Source organism: Mustela nivalis (genome assembly GCF_964662115.1).
Source record: "Mustela nivalis genome assembly, chromosome: 4".
Lineage (NCBI taxonomy): Eukaryota > Metazoa > Chordata > Mammalia > Carnivora > Mustelidae > Mustela > Mustela nivalis.
In genome coordinates this window covers 6,737,151-6,759,456 of record NC_139023.1, presented here as the reverse complement: position 1 = coordinate 6,759,456, position 22,306 = coordinate 6,737,151, and the positions used below count along the sequence as shown (strand labels likewise).

Genomic DNA, 22,306 nt, shown 5'->3' with positions numbered 1-22,306 from the left:
GAAGAAAAAATCCTATGTGTATATAAAAAATAAAGTTAGATACAATGAAGGATAAAATATGTCTATAATAATGAAGGTTCAAAAATTTTTTTTTTTATGAAAGGTGGTGTTGGGGCTCCTCCGTGGCTCAGCGGGTTAACGCCTCTGCCTTCGGCTCAGGTCATGGTCCCAGGGTCCTGGGATCGAGCCCCACATCTGGCTCTCCGCTCAGCAGGGAGCCTGCTTCCTCCTTTCTCTCTCTCTGCCTGCCTCTCTGCCTACTTGTGATCTCTGTCAAATAAATAATAAATAAAATCTTAAAAAAAAAAAAAAGAAAAGAAAGGTGTTGTAAAGATAAACTAGTTAAAAAATGTTAAAAGAGGAAAGAGGGCTAAAAATTTTAGCATAAGAAAAAAATAAAATTAAAAAAAAAGGAATTAACTTTGCAAGACTAAAGAATCATGGGGAGAAAGCCATGAATTCCGTGCTTTGCTTTCTCCTCTGGAATTCCGCTGTTCTCCTTTGTAAGTGAACTTGGTCTTGGTTGGATTTCTTGCTGATCTTCTTGGGAAGGGGCTTGTTTTAGTGATTCTCAAATGTCTTTGCTTGAGGTGGAATTGCACCGCCATTACCCTGGGCCAGACGAAGTAATCGGCTTGGGTTGGCTTTCAGGAGCTTTTGTTCCCTGAATGCTTTCCATAGAGTTCGGGAGGATGGGCTTGAAAATGGCGGCCTCCTGATCTCTGGCCCGAGCAGCTGAGAGCTCAGGGTCTGACTCCTCAATGTTCCCTTGGAGAAAAGTGCTCAATCCCTCCGTCTCCCTGGTCTCCAGCCCATGTTCTGAGCTCACCCAGCCTGTGACCAAGCGTCTCTGTCTCTGGCACACAGCCCTGCCTGAAGTCTCCAGACCCAGCAGATCCCTGCCCTCTTCCAGGGGGTCTCCCTGGACCTTGTTGTTTCTGTCCTGAAAGAGCAGTGGCCTGACTGTGCCGCAGATCACAGTTTAAGGTAACCTGGAGCTGAGAACTCACTCCTCAGCTCGGTCTCTGTAGCCGGCTTCCCCGCTCTAATACCTGCAAGCTCTGTGACACTCAGACACCTTCTGTCACCCCGTGGGACCTGAGACCACGCTGTCCCCGCATGAGCTTCATTCCAGCTTAGCCTCTGGAGCAATGTCCCTCCATGGAGCAGACTTAAAAGTTCAGATTTTGTGTTCTGTTGCTTTGCCACTTGCCGGGAGCCGGCCCCTCCTGCCACGGTCTATCTTCCCCATTGCTTTGGATTCACTTCTTTGCAGCTTCTGCCTTTTAGAAAGTTGTTGATTTTCTGTTTCTAGAATTGCAGCTGCTCTTCTCTTCAATCTCCTGTTGGATTTGTAGGTGTTAGCAACAGATTGATAAGCTATCTAGCTGGTCTCCTGCTGCCTGATGTGATCTCAGCTGCTACTCCTCCACCATCTCGGCTCCTTCCCCCAAAGAACATTCTTTTTTTTTTTTTTTTTTTTTTAAGATTTTATTTATTTATTTGACAGACAGAGATCACAAGTAGGCAGAGAGGAGGCAGGCAGAGAGAGAGAGAGGGAAGCAGGCTCCCCACTGAGCAGACAGCCAGATGTGGGGCTCAATACCAGGACCCTGGGATCATGACCTGAGCTGATGGCAGAGGCTTCAATCCACTGAGCCACCCAGGTGTCCCCCGAAAGAACATTCTTAAACAGTTTCTATCACCTTTTGCTTTTAAGTCCAAACTGTTAATATCTAAGGCCTACATTATTTGACATGAAATGACTTTTATTTAACCTTTATATTTATGCTGACTATAATTGTATTTCTAACTACATTTCCCTGTAGTTCTGAATTTAATATCCATTTATTTTTGTAAATTATTAACAGTTTTTATATGTTACTTGGTGTATAAAGTTGTATGACTTGTGGATTTTTAAAAAATCTTTTCTCATGTAATGTTTTTACAATTTGGGTTCTACTTTAACGTAACCCTTATTTTCTTTTTATGTATCTTTATCTTTCTCACTCAATCTTTCTCAACCTATTTGTTTTAAATGAGCCATGTGCAGGTACTTTAAAATGTTGTATCTAAAGGATGCTTAATGGGTGAATTTACTTACTGAGTAACTGATAATAGGTAAAGTTTTAAAAATGCTTTCTTGCTATTTTCTGTTTTCTTTTTTTTAAAATTCCAATGTAGTTAATATACAGTATTCTGTTAGTTTCAGGTGTACGATCTAGTGATTAAAAAAGGTGAGCCTGGTGGTGGGTATTAAGAAGGGCGTGTATTGCATGGCGCAATGGGTGTGGTGCATAAACAGGGAGTCTTGCAACAATGAAAAAGTAAAATTAAATAAAAAAAAAAGATGTACATTATTTAGTGCTCATCATGATAAATTTATTCTTGATCTCTCTTCACCTATTTCACCTGTCCCCCCAGTCACCTCCTCTCTGGTCAGCATCAGTTTGTTCCCCGTTGGTAAAGGTCAGTTTTTTGGTTTGTCTCTTTTTTCTTTCTTTTCTTTCTTTTTTTTTTTTTTGCTTATTTCTTGAATTCCACATATGAGTAAGACCATATGGTTTTATAGTCTCTAAACAACTTATTTCATTTAGTAATATACTCTAGATCTCTCCAAGTTGTGGTAAATGGCAAGATTTCTTTCTTTATGGTGGAGTAATATTTCATTGTATGTATATGCGTGTGTATATTTCTATATATCTACATATATAGATTTATACACACACCTCATCTTTATACATTCATCTATGGGTGGACACTTGGGCTGTTTCCATGATTTGTCTGTTGTGAATCATCCTGTAATAAACATAAGGGTGCATATATCCTTTTGAATTTGCATTTTCATATTCTTTGCTTAAATGCCCAGTAGTGCCATTACTAGATTATATGGTAGTTCTATTTTTAACTTTTGGAAGAACCTGCATACTTTTTCCCACAGGGACTCTAGCAGTTGGCATACCTAGATTTCTTTTTCACTTTAAATTAAATGTCTTTTCTTGAACATTTTTCTTACGTGACTTGAAAGAAATGCATTGTTTTATGTTTTGCTAGTAATCCATAAAGCTTTTTTTTAATCTAACATTTTCCCTTTGTTTACATCAACCATGAGTAGTATCTTCTGGTTCTTTCTTTTGTAAGATGAGAAAATCACTGTAACTATCACACATTTCCTATTTCCATCTTCTGTTGCACAATCTGGGATATATAGGTAGTCTGCTGTTCTTAGATGATTATTTTACATTATTTAACTACCCTTTTGAGAATTAACATTTAAATTTTATCCTGAAATCATGTATTTAATTACACATATTCTACATTTAAATTCTTTTAACAACCTAAAGTTTTTAAAACCTTAGATTTTCACAATCTTGCTTTTTAATTAAGATATAATTTAGATACCAAGAATTTTACACTTTTAAAGTATGCAGTTAAATGTGTGGTTTTTGTTTTTTTGTTTTTGGTGTTCTTTTTTAAAAAAAAAAAAAGCTAGAGAGAGAATACATGCATGAGCTCGGGGAGGGGAGGTGTCAGGTAGAGGGAGAGGGAGAATCTTAAGCGCACTCCATGCCCAGTGTGGAGCCCAGTATGGGACTAGAACTCACTGCCCTGCGTTTAAATCAAGAGTTGGACTTTGAACTGATTGAGCTACCCAGGTGCTCCAGTTCAGTCGTTTTTTTTAGTAAAGTTGCAAAATGACTGATTCCAAAAACATTATTTTCATTCCAGTATAGTTAGCATACAGTGTTGTGTTAGTGTACAGGTGTACAATACAATATGATTCAGTAATTTCATATATTAGTGCTCTTCAAGATAAGTTTACTCTTAATCCTCTTTACCTGTTTCACCCATCCACCCACCCACCTCCTCTCTGGTAGCTGTCTGTTCTCTATAGTTAAAAGTTCTGTTCTCTATAGTTAAAAGTCTGTTTTTTTTTGCATTGTCTCTTCCTTGGTTTGTATCTGAAATTCCACATATGAGTGAAATCATATGGTATTTGTCGTTCTTTGACTTCTTTTGCTTAACATTATACACTCTGGGTCCATCCATGTTGTTGCAAATGGCAAGATTTCATTCTTTTTATGGCTGAATAATACTCTATTGTATATGTATACCACATCATCTTTATCCATTCATGTGTGGATGGACACTTGGACTGCATTCATAATTTGCTATTGTAAATAATGTACTGCAATAAACAGGGGTGCACATATCCTTTTGAATTAGTGTTTTCATATTCTTTGTGTAAATACCCAGTAGTGTGATTACTGGATCATATGGTAGTTCTATTTTTAATATTTTGAGGAACCTCCATATTTTTTTCCACAGGGGCTGGACCAGATTGCTTTCCTACCAACAGTACATGGAAGTTGCTTTTCCTCTATATCCTCATCAATATTTATTGTTTCTTGTGTTTTTTATTTTGGCCATTCTGACAGTTGTGAAGTGATATATCCCTGTGGTTTTGTTTTGCATTTCCCTGATGATGAGTGATGTTGGACATCTTTTCATGAAGTTTTTGGCTCTCTGTTTTTTTTTGGAGAAATATCTGTGTCTTATGCCCATTTTTTCATTGGAGTATGTGTTTTATTGGTATTGAGTTGTGTAAGTTCTTTGTATATTTTGAATACTAACTATCAGATATGTTATTTGCAAGTATCTTCTCCCATTCCATAGGTTGTATTTTAGTCTTGTTGATTGTTTCCTTTTTGTGCAGAAGTTTTTTTATTTTGATGTAGTCCCAGTGGTTTATGTTTGCTTTTGTTTCCCTTGCCTCAGGAGACATATCTAGAAAAATGTTGCCACGATTGATGTCAGAGAGATTACTGACTATGCTCTCTTCTAGGATTTTTATGGTTTCTAGTATCACATTCAGGTCTTTAATGCATTTTGAGTTTATTTTTGTGCATGAGTTAAGAAAGTGGGCCAATTTCATTCTTTTGCAAGTTAGCGATTCTAGGTTTGTCAACGCTGTTTGTTGAAGAGACTGTTTTTTTCCCATTGCATATTCTTTCCTTTTTTGTTGAAGATTAATTGGCCATACAATTGTGGGTTTATTTCTGGGTTTTCTATTTTGTCCCATTGATCTATATGTCTCTTACTTTTTTAGAGAAGGGGCGAGGGAGAGGAAGAATCTTAGGCAGGCTCCATGCTCCATGTGGAGCCCAATATGCTCTGTCTTACAACCCTGAGATCATGACTTGAACCAAAATCAAGAGTCAAACACTTAACCAATTTAGCCATCCAGGTGCCCCCATGTGTTTATTTTGTGCCATTGCCATACTATTTTGAATACTGTAGCTTTTTAATATAACTTGAAATCTGGAATTGTGGTACTTCCAGCTTTGATTTTTTTTTTTTCCCCCAGATTCCTTTGCTATTCGGGGTCTTTGTGGTTCTATACAGATTTTAAGGTTGTTCTAATTCTGTGAAAAATGCTGTTGGTATACTGATAGGGATTGCATTAAATCTGTATATTACTTTGGGTAGTATGGACATTTTTACAATACTTGTTCATCCAGTCCATGAACATGGAATATCTTTTCATTTGTTTCTGTTGCCTTTAGTTTCTTTCAGTATTCTATGTTTTTATAGTACTGGTCTTTCACCTCCTTGGTTAAGTTTAATTTCTAGGTATTTTATTGTTTTTGGTGGAATTATAATGGGATTATTTCTTTAAATTTCTCTGCTGCTTCACTTACAGTGTACAGAAATACCACAGTTTTCTGTATGTTGATTGTGTATCCTGTGACTTTCTGAATCCATTTATCACTTCTAGTAGTTTTTTGGTGCAGTCTTAAGGATTTCTTTATATAGTATCATGTTATCTGCAAGTAGAGTTTTACTTCTTCCTTGCCAATTTAGATGCCTTTTATTTCTTTTGTTGTGATTTCTGTGGCTAGGACTTCCTGTACTATGTTGAATGAAATTGGAGAGAATGGGTATCTGTCACTTGTTCCTGACTGTAGGGGAAAAGTTCTTAGTTTTTCTTTATTGAATATGATGTTGGCTGGGGTTTTTTCATATAAGACCTTTATTATCTTGAGGTATGTTCTTTCTAGACCTCCTTTGTTGAGGATTTTTGTCATAAATGGATTTTTACTTTGTCAAATGCTTTTTCTGCATCTGTTGAAATGATCATATGGTTCTTACCTTTTTTCTTATGGATGTAATGTACCAAATTGGTTGAATATTGAACTACCCTTGAAACCCAGGAATAAATCCCATTTGCTCATGGTGAATGATTGTTTTTTAATATATTGTTCGATTTGGGTTTGCTAGTATTTTGTTGAGGATTTTTGCATCTGTGTTCGTTAGAGATACTGGCCTGCAGTTCTTTATTTTGTACTGTCTTTATCTGGTTTGTATCAGGGTAATGCTGGCCTCATCGAATGAACCTGGAAGTTTTCCTTCCTTTTGTATTTTGTGGAATAGTTTGAGAAAAATGGGCACTAACTCTTTAAATGTTTGGGAGCATTCACCTGCAAAGCTGTCTGGTCTTGGACTTTTGTTTGTTGGAAGTTCTTTGATTACTGATTAAGTCTCATTGCTAGTGATCTGTCCATATTTTCTGTTTCTTCCTTGATTCAGTGGGGAAGTTGTTGCATATAATTTTTCTTCATACTGTCTTACAAGCTTTTGTATTTCTGTACTGTCTGTTGTTATTTTTTCTTTTTTCACTTGTGATTTGGCTTATTTGAGTCCTCTCTCTTTTTGGCTAAGTCTGGCAAAAGTCCTATCAGTTTTGTTGATCTGTTCTCTTGGGTTCTTTTGTTTGGTTGTTTGTATTTTTTTTTTTTTTTCTGCTCTAATTATTAATACTTCCTTCCTTCCTTTTGGGTTTTTGTTCTTTTGTTCTTTTTCTAGCACTTTTAGGTGAATGGTTAAGTTATTTGAGATTTTTTTTTTCTTGAAGTAGGCCTCTGTTGCTATAAACTTTCCTCTTAGAACAGTTTTGGTACATCCCCCCAGTTTTGGGACTGTTGTGTTTTCATTTTCATTTATTTCTATCCTTGGATTTCTTTTTTGATTTCTTGGTTAACCAGTACATCATCTAGCAGCACGTTATTTAACCTCCATGTATTTGTGGTCTTTCCAGATTTTTTCTTGTGGTTCATTACTGGTTTCATAGCATTGTGGTCAGAAAAGATGCATGATATGACTGGGATCTTTTTGAATTTGTTTAGACTTAGTTTGTTACCTAATATTCTGGAGAATGCTCTGTGTGCACTTAAAAAGTATGTGTATTCTGATGTTTTAAGATGGAATGTTAAGATATATGTTTTATAAATATATATTTTATGTGTATATAAAATATGTATAAGAAATATATATATATATACTATTTTTTAAATCTACATGGTTTGATGTGTCACTCAAAGCCTTTGCTTTTTTGATGATTTTCTGATTGGATGATCTGTCCATTGATGTAAGCAAGGTGTTAAATTTCCTTACTATTATTGTATTACTGTCAGTTATTTTATGTTTGTTATTAACTGTTCTGTGTATTTGGGTGCTCCTATGTTGGGTGCATGAATATTTACAATTGTTACATCTTCTGGTTCTGTTGTATCCTTTATTAATATGTAGTATCCTTTGTTTTTTCTTACAGTCTTTATTTTTTAAAAAAATTTTAAAGATTTTTATTTGAGAAGGGAGTGTGAGTGAGAGGGAGAGGAAGAAACAGACTCCCTCTCGAACAGGATCCCTGATGTAGGGCTTGATCCTGGGATTTCAGGATCATGACCTGAGCCAATTAATTGACGGAGCCACCCAGGTGCCTCCAGTCTTTGTTTTAAGATCTGTTTTCTCTGGTAAGAATTGCTACTCCAGCTTTCTTTTGACATCCATTTGCATGATAGTAGATGTTTTTCCATTCCCTCACTTTCAGTACATACTGTCTTTAGGTCTAAAATGAGTCTCCTGTAGGTTGCATATAGATGGGTCTTATTTTTTTTAATCCATTCTGTCATTGTATGTCTTTTGATTGGAATGCTCAGTCTATTTACATTCGGAGTTTAATTATGCATAGATATGTATTTATTGTCATTATATTACTTGTTTTGTGGTTGTTTCTGAATTTCCCTCTGAAGTTGTGACCAATGAGAGAGTCTACATTGTGTGAATGGGGGTTTCAGTTCTTGAATTCCCCCCAAAAGATTTTCCTGAGGATATGCACTCAAATAAAGACAACCAGAAGGAAAGTAGCAAGTACAAAGTGGCCTGTTAATTACAGTACACAGTCAAGATGGGAAAGTGGGCAAGGCTTAGAGGTAGCAACCCCACTGGGGTTAGGGATGTCTTTTTATGTTTGCGGAGGTTATGGATCAGAGCTAGGGCAGTCCAAACTGAAGTTGTTTCTGCTGGTTGGGAGGGGGAGTTTTAGGCCCTACAGGGTTCTTGCTGGAACTGTCGTGGCCATCTTCCCCGATGCTGGTGGGGGTGGGGTGGGTGGGAGATGGTCAAAACCACAATGTAAATACATTATAATGAAGGTGTAAGTTACCTGGGGCAGAAGTTGAAGAGGAGGGTACATGTCCTGCACCTGTGGCTCTTGTCTGTCAGCCACAGGGTGTTGGATATCAGCAAGACCAGGATATTAAAAACCACAAAGCCAGAATGTTGTTCCCTGAGGCTTCGAATGTGTCACCTATTCATCACTGCCTTGCCTCCAGCTTATGTCTAATTGACTGCCTGCTCTATCACTTCTTTCTTCTCTTTCTCTTTCATGGTTTGCTGGTTTTCTTTAACAATATATTTGGATTTCTTTTTCATTATTCTTTCATATATAGTACTGACTTTTTTTTTTAAGATTTTATTTATTTATTTGACAGAGATCACAAGTAGGCAGAGAGGTAGGCAGAAAGAGAGGAGGAAGCAGGCTCCCTGCTGAGCAGAGAGCCCAATGTGGGGTTTGATCCCAGGACCCCGGGTTCATGACCTGAGCTGAAGACAGAGGCTTTAACCCACTGAGCCACCCAGGCGCCCCTAGTACTGGCTTTTGATTTGTGGTTATCATTAGGGTTTTATATAAGGTTATTTGCATATAGCTGACTGTATTATAAGACAGTCTTTTAAGTTTGGATCCAGTTTTTACTCCTTGCCTCCCCACATTTTAGGTATATGGTGTCATATTTTACATCCTTTAATTTTGTGAGTTCCTTGACTGATTTCTTACAGAAATACTCATTTTTGCTGCTTTTGTGTTTCCTGTTTTCATATTGTCACTTTTGTTGATCTTTCTACTCAGAGTCCCCTTTAATATTTTTTTCAGGGATATTTTAGTGGTCATGAGCTCCTTTCATTTTTGTCTGGGAAACACTTTATCTCTCCATCTATTCTGAATGTCTTACTGGATAGTGTATTCTTGGCTGCATATTTTTTTCCATTCAGCACTTTGAATATATCATGCTGCTCTTTTCTGGCTTGCCAAGTTTCTGCTGAAAAAACACTGGTAGACTTATGAGGTTTCTCTTGTATGTAACTTTGGTCCTGCTTCTTTAAAAATTTTTTTGTTTCTACTACATTTTGTCATTTTAATTACAGTTTGTGTTGGTGTGATCATCTCTTTTTTTTTTTTTTAAAGATTTTATTTATTTATTTGACAGACAGATCACAAGTAGGCAGAGAGGCAGGCAGAGAGAGAGGGGGAAGCAGGCTCCCTGCTGAACAGAGAGCCCGATGCGGGGCTCGATCCCAGGACCCTGAGATCATGACCTGAGCCGAAGGCAAAGGCTTAACCCACTGAGCCACCCAGGCGCCCCGGTGTGATCATCTCTTTTTGATTTTGTTATGGGTTCACTGTGCCTCCTGGATCTGGTTATTTGTTTCCTTCCCCGAGAATACGGAAGCTGTATTTTCTTAAAATAAATTTTAGTTTCTGTTCCCTTTTCTCTTCTTCTGGGATCCCTATACTACAGATGCTATTATATTTGATGGAATCACTGAGTTCCCTAAGTCTTTTCTGGTTTTACATAATTTTTCTTTTTTGTTCAGCTTGATTACTTTCCATTATTCTGTTTTCCAGGTCATTAATTCATTACTCTGCTGTTGTTCATTACATCAAACCTGATTCTCATTTCATTCAGTGAACTCTTTGTTTCTACTAGGTTATTCCTTATCTCTGTGTTAAAAGTCTTACTGATACCTTCTACTCTTGTCAAGTCCACTGAGTGTATTTATGATCATTATTTTACTTACTTATGTATTTTATTTAGAGGGGCAGGGGCAGGGGCAGAAGAGACAGAGACAGACAGAGAGCGAGCAAGAGAATCCATAGCAGGCTCCAAACCTAGTGTGGAGTCCGATATGAGGCTCAGTCTCTCAACCCTGAGATCATATCCTGAACTGAAATCAAGAGTAGGATGCTTCACCAGCTAAGCCATTCAGGCATCCCTGTGATCATTTACTTAAAATTCTCTATCAGGCATGTTCCTTATATCTGTTTTGCTTCGAACTCTAGCCATGAACTTGTCCTATAATTTCATTTGGGATGTATTCCTTTGTCTTCTCATTTTGTCTAAGTTCCTGTACCTGTTTCTGTGTTTTAAGATAGTCAGCTACCTCTCCTGTTTTTGAGGGTAATGGTTTTATGAGGAAATGTCCTCTGTGTCCTGTAGTATAGTGTCCTGTTCCCCAAGGCCTGGCGGTTCAGGGAGTGTCTCTAGTACGGGCTGCACGCGTTTGTGAACTGGCTGCTTTATCCTTCGGGCCAGTCGGCTGCAGAGGCCCTTTGTCTGTTGTGGGCTGTGTTTGGTCCCTCGCCTGAATGTGGCAAGTTTTGACTAGGTGTGCCCTTGTTTGTTTGTGAAACAAGGCCTGTTGCCATCACCTCAGAACCAAAGCTTCACAAAATTCCCGAGTTGGGAGACATGGTGTTGGCAGGGGTTTGGGCAAGTCTTCTGGGGGTTAGTGGGGCCTCTATTGCCATTGAGGCAGGTGTGGCTTTGAAGGCAGCTCCACCGGAGGGCAGGAGGCTGGGGCTCGATATAAACACGTTAGGTAGCAACTATTGGTGCTGTGTGGGTGCTGCAGGTTGTCCTGTGGTTATGTTGAAGGGTGGGGGAGGGAATTAGCACCTGCCAGTTCCTTTGTTACCAGAGGGGTCCCTCCATGAGCACTGCCTCTCTGGAATACTCTCTGAGGTGAGCGAATAGCCTCCCCACCGTGTGCCCCAGGCACACTTCAGATCACTGTTGCCTCTCTCTGTCCCCAGGCTTTTTGCCCTGCCGTCTGTACAAGAGCAATCCGATGTCCTCTGGGCTCTCCCTGAGCCAAGCCTGCTGACCTTTAAAATTCTAGGCTTTAAACCCCACTGGTTGCAAGAACTCATGAAACCGGCCCCTCTTGCTTTCCAAGCCAGGTGCTGCAGGCATCCGTCTTCCGCGTGCGCGTGCGGGCTCCCGCGTGCCGGCTGTCGCCCGCCTTGCTCCGCACCTGGGACTCCCTCCCCGCCATGGCAGCTGTGGTCCGTTTCTCTTTCAAAGCCGTCTCTGCACTGCTTAACCTTCTTTCATGGGACCTCTTCTTTATCTTTAGTTGTGGAGCTGTTCTGCGGGTCTTCAGGTAGATTTCTGGGGTGCTGAAGACTATTTGAGAGTCATTTAGCTGTATTGGGGGACAAGGTGAACCTAGGGCCCTCCTACTCCACTGCCACTTCCCCTGCTATCCCTGATGGGTCTTTCTTTTTTCTTTTTAATCCAGCCTATCACCCTGTGTCTTTTTTTTTTTTTTTTTTTAAGATTTATTTATGTCCCACACGGAGAGAGTGAGCGCTCAAGTGGAGCAGAGGGAGGAGCGGAGGGAGCGGGAGGGAGAGTCTCGGGCGGCTCCGCGCCGAGCGCCGAGCGCCGACTGGTGCGGAGCTTCATCTCCCAGCCCCGAGTCACAGCCAGAGCTGAAACCCAGAGTCAGACACTTCACCAGCTAAGCCACCCCGGTGTCTCCCTTGTGTCTTTTGATTGGAGTGTTTAGTCCATTTACATTCAAAGTAGTTGTTGATAGAGTACATATTTATTGCCATTTTGCTACTTATTTTATGGTTGTTTTTGTGGTTCTTCTCTGTTCCTTCCTTTTCTTGCTCTCTTCTTTCACAGTTAGTTGGCTTTCTTTATTGATATACTTGGATTCTGTTTTCCTTATTTCTTGCATTACTATTACTGTTTTTTTTCCCCAAAGACTTTTATTTATTTGTCAGAGGAGAACAAGTGAGCACACAAGCAGGGAGAGCAGCAGGCTGGGGGAGAAGCAGGCATCCTGCTGAGCAAGGATTTCCCCATGTGGGACGTGATCCCAAGGCTGTGGAATCATGACCTGAGCCAAAAGCAGACATTTAACCAACTGAGCCACCCAGGCATCCCACTATTACTGATTTTTGATTTGGCGTTTGTTTCTAACAGCTTCTACATATGGCAGTCTATATTAAGTTGATGGTGACTTAAGTTTAAATCTGTTCTTTATTCCTCCCCCTGTCACACACACATTTTAAGTACGTGTCTCATACTTTGTTTGCAACCTTTTGTTTTGTGAATCCTGTTAATGATTTTAACAGATACACATTTTTTAAAAAGATTTATTTATTTATTTATTTGACAGGGGTGGGGGAGATGGAGAGAGAGAGATATCACAGGCAGGCAGGCGGGGGTGGGCGGAAGCAGGCTCCCTGCTGAGCAGAGAGCCGGATGCGGGGCTCTATCCCAGGACCCTGAGATCATGACCCAAGCCGAACGCAGAGGCTCAACCTACTGAACCACCCAGGCGCCCCCACATATATTTTTTTTACTACTTTTGTGCTTCATACTTTTCTTACTCTTACTGTAGTCTTTCCTTTCCACTCAGATGTCCCCTTTAACATTTATTGTAGGGTGGCTTAGTGGTCATGAATTCCTTTAATGGTTGTTTGGGAAACTTTTTTTTTTTTTAAGATTTATTTATTTATTTATTTATTTATTTATTTATTTATTTATTTGACAAAGATCACAAGTAGGCAGAGAGGCAGGCAGAGAGAGAGAGGAGGAAGCAGGCTCCCTGCCAAGCAGAGAGCCCAATGCGGGGCTCATCCCAGGATCCTGGGATCATGACCTGAGCCAAAGGCGGAGGTTTAACCCACTGAGCCACCCAGGTGCCCCTGTCTGGGAAACTTTTTTAAAAAATTTATTTATTTATTTGAAAGAGGAGAGAGAGAACGAAAGAGAAAGCACAAGTGGGGAGGGGCAGAGGGAGAAGCAGACTTCCTGCTGAGCAGAGCCTGATATAGGGCTCCATCCCAGGACCCCAGGATTATAGCCTAAGATGAAGGCACGCACTTAACCAATTAAGCTACTCAGGAGCCCCTGAACTCCACCAAATTTCTGATGTTGAAGGGGAAAGATCTGAAAGATGAGCACAAAGAGAAGAAACAAGCCTTAGCTTTCAGTGACTGAAGATTTGCAAAATAGTTCCTGACAGTTCATTTTACTTTGCTTTTTAACTGTGTGTGTTCATGCTGGTCACATACCGGCGATCTGTTTCTTGTTCCTGGAGTTGAATAATGGTTTTCCATTGACTTAATTAAATTTATTACAAAGGAGAGGGCTTTCTGGAATAGTTCAGCTACAGGTGATTTATTGCTCTACAGCTTTTTCATTCTTAGAAATTACTCAACTAAAATTTTTATCTTCCATTCCTTTTGTGAAAAGAAAACTTAATACTTGCCCTTTTGGAATGAGACTTATCAATTAACAATTAAAGTAACAATTAACAATCGTTATTTGCTTTTTTTTTTTTTTTTTAAGATTATACTTGCTCATTTGAGAGAGAGAACAAGCACAAGCTGGGGGAGGTGAGAGAGGCAGAGGGAGGAGATGCCCCACTGAGGAGGGAACCGAATGCAGGCTCCATCCTCGAACCCTGGGATCATGACCTGAGCCAAAGGTAGATGCTTAACTGACAATACAGGCACCCACATTATTTGCTTTTTAAACATGGCAAAGTATAGCATATAAATATTGTTTGTTATATCTAGGACCTAATTTACTTGCCCTGACCTGTTACTTTTTTGCCAAATTGATTTTATTAGGTTATAATTAACAAGTGTCAAAGAGAAAGCTACTTGATTTGTTTTTGTAATAATTCAGAAGGAAAAAAAGAACATGGATTTAAAATGAATGACTTCTTTTTAAAATTTAGGTAAAATTTAAAAACCTCATATGGTAAAATTTAGAACACAGAATAAGAAACAATCAAGTTCTGTTACATAAGTAAATAGATTAATCCTCTTTTCCCTGTCTTCTATACTCCTCACAGAATGCTGCCATTAGCATGTATTGAGCCAGGAGCAGTGGGTTGTACAAAGTAGCTTCAATCTCACCATAAACCTCAGAGAAATCATTTTTCTCACAACAAAGGCAGCTTTGTGGATAGACCTTAAACTGGCCCCCTGGAAAATGACTGTAATCCACAACTGCCAGGTCAATGTGGATATTCATGTTAATTTTCTGAGTTGGGAAACAACATGTCTATTGTTAGGGGTTAGAAGCATGTGAGAGATTAGCAATGAGCACATTTACAAACAACTAATTGAAGGAAGTTTCATTCAGTAAGAGGGACAATTATGCAGTAGCTTCACTTATCATTAGTTTACTTCCGTGCTATTCAGAGAAGTTGGAAGAGAGAGGAAAATAGGTCTGGCTGGTATTATTTCAGGGCTAGTGGGAAAACAAGTAATACACAAAAGGATCGTGCCTGGAGAGATGAGTCCTGCATGTGAATGTTAAAGGAGCAGCTATGTATGTAAGGTATGAAGCTGCGTTGGATTTATTTGTATATATATTTTTAATAGGATAAGAAAATACGTGCTTATAAGGAGCCTTTCAGTACATGTGACTTGCCAGGTGCAACTAAAGGTTAATCAGTGTAATGTTCTAAATAGGAGATAGAGTTGAAACTATAAAAACAAAAGTACTAGAAGGATTTTTTTTAAATTACAGTATTATTTTTATACTTAGAATAAATGACACTTTTGGTTTCAAAACAAATACAACTTCTGAATATTTAGATTGGCTGTGTATTATTTTTACTTTGTACATTATGCTGAGTGCTATTTTCCTTTTTAATAAAAAGCCAACAAAACTCTATTCTCATTTTCTTATTTCTCAGATTTTCCTAACTTCCTGGTTCCACCTTAGGCACATAGACAACCTAGCTTACTTTCAGTGTTTCTTACTTCCCTGTTCTTAATTCCCTATTCTTTAACGTGGGGGTAGGTAAGTACTAGGAGCTGTAGTCGGGAAATTCGGCTCACTCCTCAGTGCTCGCTCCTCCTGCACATCTTGCATCTGTACCAGTCATGGGCTGAATATATGGTGGTAATAGAATGGGTGATAGAGAGCACAGCTGCCGCCATTTGTTGGCTGGCTGGCATATGCCGCTGTGCATACCTGTCTCACTAGTCCTCAGTAATTCTGTAAGGAAGGGCGCCACCATCGGCTGTTTAAAATGAGGCTTCACAAGATTATGTAACTCTTCTTCAAAACATTTAACACATTCAGTAACACTTGAGCGAGTAACAGAATTAGGACAGTGGTAAGCACACTGGAGTTCCCTGAGTTCCTGTCGGTGATGAAATGGGAGTAAAAGGCAACCTCAGAGGTCTGACTTTGTGACTCCCAGATATAGGCCTCCTGGAAAATAGAAAACTCAAAAGAAGATTGGAGTAGAAGACTCGGTATGGAACAATTTTGGATAAATAGACTCTTAGGGTCCGGGTGAAAGAGCAGTTGGGAAAGCTTGAGAAGGTCTAGAAACCATGTAATTTATATTGTGAGACTTCTTGGACTTTTCCCTTTGTTAGTATTATTTATCCTCTATTTGCCCATCATGACCAGCAGCAGTGACTCGTAGAAAACTTCAGAACAACTGATGCTTATGCCAGGTATAGGGAAAAAGGAAAGAAGCCAGTGTTCTTCATACAGTTAGCTGAGATGGACCACTAGCTGCTGGTCTTAGGCAATAGCTGAAGTCCGTGCAAGAGACAGCACAGCCAGCAGGTCAGTGCCTCTTCTTGGGAACTGATACTGAATGAAGGCCTTAGATCTTCCAGGGGAAATAGGAAGGATAAAGAAGGAGGTGATGAAACTGTTTTAGGACATCATTGTTACTTGTCACTGTGCTGCTCCTTATTGTCATCCCTTTATCCGACTACCTCCCCCCTTTTCTCTAGCCTGTGCTCCAGATCCTTTCTTAGAGTTCCAGCAGCCCGAGTTTCCACCTGTCTCCTCATCCCAGGCGCCTTCCCTTCTTGTACCTTTGAAGTTTGAATTTACATATTTGGAAAAGTTTGAGTTTACGTATTTGGAAGGATGCCAGGAGTCAGCCCAGCTAGTAGATGGATTCTGTGAGAGTTGAAACAGTGGAGGAAGAGTATTACTTATAGCTCTGGAGTCTTCCCCAAATCTGAAGAATGTGCAGAGTCCAGAGCTGAGTCTGGAAAACTAGAGAGAGGCTGTGAACATAATGCCAAATTTGAGGGCTCAGAAATAGGTCTCACATTGCCAGGAATCCAAGAGTTAGGGAAAGAGAAGAAAAAAGAAGCTCTAGAGTAAACGGGGAGCAGCCTTGGGAATTGCCAAGAATGAGCCTTATTGCTTAACAGCAGCAGAGTAATGAGATACTGAATGATTTTGATATACCAGGAAAGAGACAGAGTTCCTGTTGTCCATCAGGTTAGGGACAGAGCAAATAAGAAAAAGAGATGTATTCTGACATCTTAAGTTGAGACCAGTAGTGTGTTTCTCCCTGAAAAAATAATACATATTAAGTCAGCTACATTTCTAGGCTAGCCTGCTAATACAGAGTTACCTCATAAGGCACTTGAGATATAGACACTGGGGGAGGAATGCTGATCAGTTACTTTGTTTTTTAAAGATTTTATTTATTTATTTATTTGACAGGTCACAAGTAGGCAGAGAGGCAGGCAGAGAGAGAGAGGGGGAAGCAGGCTTCCCACAGAGTAGAGAGCCCGATGCGGGGCTCGATCCCAGGACCCTGAGATCATGACCTGAGCTGAAGGCAGGGGCTTAACCCATTGAGCCACCCAGGTGCCCAGCTGATCAGTTATTTTATAGAATATTACACAATTTTGGCTTATTCTTATGTTTTCTCATAATTATAATGAGGTTATGCATTTTTTGTGAAGAAAACTACAAAATACTGTTATGTCTGTGTCTGCCATGAAGAACTATCCAGACTGAAGGAGACTAAGAAAAAATAACTAAATACAATGCAGATCTTGAATAGGATACTAGGAAAAAAGGACATTGGTAGAAAAATTGGTGAAATTAAATAAAGTCTAGTTTAATGAATACTATATCAGTGTTCATTTTCTCTTCTTGGTAATTATACTATGGTAATATAAGATGCTAAAAGGAGGAGAAGAGTGAAGGAGGTAAGGGTACACTATTTTTGCAACTTCCCAAAATCTAAAATTAACTCATAGTTAAGAATAATATCTAGGGGCGCCTGGGTGGCTCAGTGGGTTAAGCCTCTGCCTTCAGCTCAGGTCATGATCTCAGGGTTCTGGGATCAAGCCCCGCCTTGGGCTCTCTGCTTGGCGGGGAGCCTGCTTCCCCCTCTCTCTCTGCCTGCCTCTCTGCATACTTGTGATCTGTCTCTGTCAAAGAAATAAATGAAATCTTAAAAAACAAAAGAATAATATCTAATCATTACATCATGCCTACTGTGTGCCAGATTCTGCATCTTTTACTCTTTGATTCTTCTCAACAGCCCTGTAAGGGGAACTATTATTATCCCCATTTGACAGATAAGAAAACTAGATATAGAGAAGTAAAAAACATGCCCAGTGTTATATGATTATTAAGAGGTCACATGGCTACAGAATGACTGTTGGGATTAAACTGAGACATTCTGGATCCAGAAATTCATTGTATCATACTGGATTTCATTGTGCTTCTGTATGTGTGCACGCATTTTCCCCTGCTGCTCTTTCTCCTCCCAAATATATATAACTTAAAAATAATTCATAAAGAGACAGGTTCAAGATGGCCATGTAGGAGAATCTTGAACTCACTTCCTATCACAGACACAACAGATCTACAACTACGTATGGAGTAATTTCCTCTGAGAAAGACCTGAAAACGAGATGAACAGAACCTCCACAACAAAGGATAAAAGGACAGCATTAAAACAGGTAGGAGAGGCAGAGACATGGTCTTACAAACAAACAAAACACACCAAAAACCCCACTGCAGACAAAGCAATCCACAACCAGGCAGGATCCCAAAACTATGGAACTTTTCCTTGATAAGCAGCTGCTGCATATCAGCCTGCCCAGGAGAGCTGAGTCCCTTACATGCCTGGCTTTGAAAAACCAGGAATTGTGTTCAGGAAAACCACAGAACTATAGGGGATGGAGAAAACTTGGCTCTTTTAAATTTTTCTTTAAGATTGTATTTATTTGAGAGAGAGAGAGAGAGAGGAAGAGAGGGTGTGCCTGAGCAGGGGAAGGGTCAGAGGGAGAAGGATAAGCAGAATCCCTGCTGAGTAGGAAGCCTGAAGTAGGACCTGATCTTAGGGCTCTGAGATCATGACCTGAGCTGAAGTCAGATACCTAACTGACTGAGCCACTTAGGCATACCAACAAGCTATTAAGTAGCTTGTACACATACTCCGTGGCCATTGTACCCAGTGCAGAAATACCAATTTGGAAAGCACCTAGATTATAAGTGAAGGACGTACACTTACTAATCTTGAAGTTTCTGCCTAAGAAGAGGAACTTTTTGGGACTGTGCTGGGATGGAGACACTGGTAGGTGCTACTTTTGCAATCTTATTCTAATGTGCTGGTGCCGGCCCCAGCATTTGCCATTTTGGAACTCTTCCTCTAATCTGTTGGCGCAGGAGGGCACAACTTGCTGAGGGCCCAGCCCACCCCTACAGTGCAGTCTTACATCACAGCCAGACCAACAAGAGCTCCACCTACTCTCATGTGTGGCCTTACCAAAGCAGGCAGGTGTGTACCACTCCCACACAGAATGCCCCTTGAGTGCTTGGCATTGGTGGCCAGAGGGGATAGCACTTCTGAGTTCCATTGTCTATTTCTTATGCAAAACTACTCCTTCAGGGATGGGAGATGTACTTGATTTGCCTAATACATAAAAACAAAGATGCAGGCAAAATGAGACAGAAGAATATGATCTGAATGAAAGAAGAAGACAAGTTCAAAAAAAGACCTTGATGAAACAGAGTTAAGAAATGTGCCCATAAATAGTTCAAAGTAATGGTCATAAAGATGTTCACTGAACTTGGGAGAAGAGTGGGTGAACACAGTAAGAACTTCAACAGAATTAGAAATATAAGATGGGCGCCTGGGTGGCTCAGTGGGTTAGGCCGCTGCCTTCGGCTCAGGTCATGATCTCAGAGTCCTGGGATCAAGTCCCGTATCGGGCTCTCTGTTCAGCAGAGAGCCTGCTTCTCTCTCTCTCTCTCTGGCTGCCTCTCCATCTACTTGTGATTTCTCTCTGTCAAATTAATAAATAAAATCTTAAAAAAAAAAAAAGAAATATAAGAAACTGTTAAACAGAATTTAGCTGAAAAGTACAATAACTTCACTGAGAAATTAATTTATTGGAGGGATTCAATAGCAGATTGAATGAAGCAGAACATGTCAGTGAGCTGGAAGACAAAGTAGTGGAACTTACCTAGACAGAGCAACAAAGAGAAAAAAGGTTTTTGTTTTGTTTTGTTTTGTTTTTTTAAATTTATTTGACAGAAAGCACAAGCAGGTGAGTAGCATGCAGAGGGAGGGGGAGAATCAGGCTCCCTAATGAGCAGGGAGTCTGATGTGGGGCTTGATCCCAGGACCCTGGATGATGACCTGAGCTGAAGGCAGACACTTAACCAACTGAGCCACCCAGGTGGCCCAAGAAAAAAGAGTTTTAGAAAGTAAAGCTACCTTAAGTTCTTTTGGAACAACATCTGGAGGGATAACATTTGCTTTACAGGGGTCCCAGAAAGAAAAGAGAGAGAAAGAAAGTACCAGAAAATGTACTTCAATAAATAATGGCTGAAAACTTCCCTAAACTGGGAAAGAAAACAGGTATTCAAGTTCTGGAAGCCCAAAAAGTTCCAAATATGATGATCCCCAAAAGATATATACCAAGACACTTTATAATAAAAATTGTAAAAGCTAAAGAGAGAATCTTAAAAGCAGTAAAAGAAAAACATCTTATTATATATAAGGGAAATTCCAAAAGGTGGTTGGTGGATTTTTCAGCAGAAACATTGCAGACCAGAAAGAAGTGGCATGATACACACAAAGTCCTGTGAAGAAAAAAACTTCCAACCAAGAATTCTCGAAATGGAAAGGTTATCATTTAGAATTAAAGAGGCGACCTAAAGAGTTTTCCAGATAAACAAAAACTATATAGGAGTTCATCACCACTAACTGGTCTTCAAAAGTGCTAAAGAGACTTTAAAGTGAAAAGGGATTAATTATTAATAAGAAAACAAAAAAGTAAAAATATCACTGGAAAAGGTCAACATATAGTAAAGATAGTGGATAAATAAATTCTAAAGGAAATATGAGAGTTAAAGGTCAATAGTAGAATTAACTAAAACTATAATAAGTTAAGGGATACATAAAATAAAAAGATGTGAAATGTGACAGGAATATAAAACATGAGGGATGAGTAAAAATGTAAAGTTCTGGAATGTGTTCAAATTAAAATTTCTATTTATCTTAAAACCAACTGTTAAATATATAATACGTTATATGTGAACCTCATGATAATCAGAAGCAAAAACTTACTGTAAATACACCAAAGAAAATGAGAAAGGACTCTAAATATCACACTAAAGAGTACCATCAAATCACAAGGAGAGAAAGAAGAAGGAACAGAGAGGATCTATAAAAAGAACCAGAAGGGGCACCTTGGTGGCACAGTTAGTTAAGTGACAGGCTCTTGGTTTCAGCTCAGGTCATGATCTCATGATCCTGAGATCAAGCCCCATGTTGGGCTCCATGGTCAGCATGGAGTCTGCTTGAGATTCTCTCCATCTACACTGCTTGCTCATTCATTCTCTCTCTCTCTCTCTTAAATAAATACATCTTTAAAAAAACAACAACAGGATACAATTTAAAAAATGGCAATAATTATATAGCTATCAATAACTAAATGTAAATGGACTGAATTCTCCAAAAGACAAATAGTGGCTGAATGGATTTAAAAAAAAAAAGAAAGATGAGATCCAGGGTGCCTGGGTGGCTCAGTGGGTTAAGCCTCAGTCTTCGGCTCAGGTCATGATCTCAGGGTCCTGAAAGAGCCCCGAACTGGGCTTTCTGCTCAGCAGGGAGCCTGCTTCCCCTTCTCTCTTTCTGCCTGCCTATGCGATCTCTCTCTCTCTCTCTCTGACAAATAAATAAATAAAATCTTAAAAAAAAAAAAAAAAGAGACCCATCTGTATATGCTACCTATAAGAGATTCACTTCTGAAGTAAGGACACAGAGAATGAAGTGAAGAGATAGAGAAAGACATTGCATGGAAATGGAAATGAAGAGAAACCTGGTATAGCTATACTTAACATCAGACAAGATATATTTTTAAAAAAAATTATTATAAAAGTAGATTTTTTAAAACAGACTGTACTAAAAGATAAGGGCATTACATAATGATAAAGGGGTCAGTTCAGTAGGAGAGATAAATAAATATGCACCTAACATAGGAGCACTAAAATATATAAAGCAAATATTTACAGACCTAAAGGGAGAAATTGACAGCAGTGCAATGATAGTAGGGGACTTAAAACACTCCACTTACATCGCTGGATAGATCAGCCAAAGAGAACCAATAAGGAAACATCAGCCTTACATGGCAAATTAGACCAGATGGACTTAAAGATATGTATGGAACATTCCATCCCAAAGGAGCAGAATACTTGAGCATTCTTCTCAAGTGCACAGGGAACATTCTCTACGATAGATAATATGTTAGGACACAAAACAAGTCTTAATAAATTTGGAAGGTTGGAATCCTATCAAGTATCTTAACTGACCACAATGGTATGAAACTGGAAATCAATTAAAGAAGAAAACTGGAGGAGCACCTGGGTGGCTCAGTCAGTTAAGTATCCAACTCTTGGTTTCAGCTCAGGTCATGACCTCAAGGTTGTGGGATCAAGCCTTGCACAGGTCTCCCCACTTGGCAGGGAATTTGCTTGATTTTATCCCTCTGTCCCTCCCCTCACTTTTTCTCAATGTAACTCTTTAAAAAAAAAAAAAAGAAAACTAGAAAAACCACAGAAATGTGGATATT

General features: G+C 39.4%; 1 protein-coding gene across 8 annotated transcripts in view; it reads left to right on the top strand.

Moving 5' to 3' along the window:
* ART3 (ADP-ribosyltransferase 3 (inactive)) overlaps positions 1-22,306 on the top strand; it is a 148,596-nt gene that overhangs the window by 53,301 nt on the left and 72,989 nt on the right. Inside the window, exon 1 of one of the 8 annotated variants that reach the window (XM_082727031.1) lies at positions 14,634-14,774. The exons of 6 other annotated variants lie outside the window; for them this stretch is intronic. The gene's annotated coding sequence lies outside the window, so the exon portion shown is untranslated. Of the gene's footprint in view, positions 1-14,633; positions 14,775-22,306 lie in introns of those variants that run through there. One more of the 8 variants, XM_082727030.1, reaches the window with a different exon arrangement.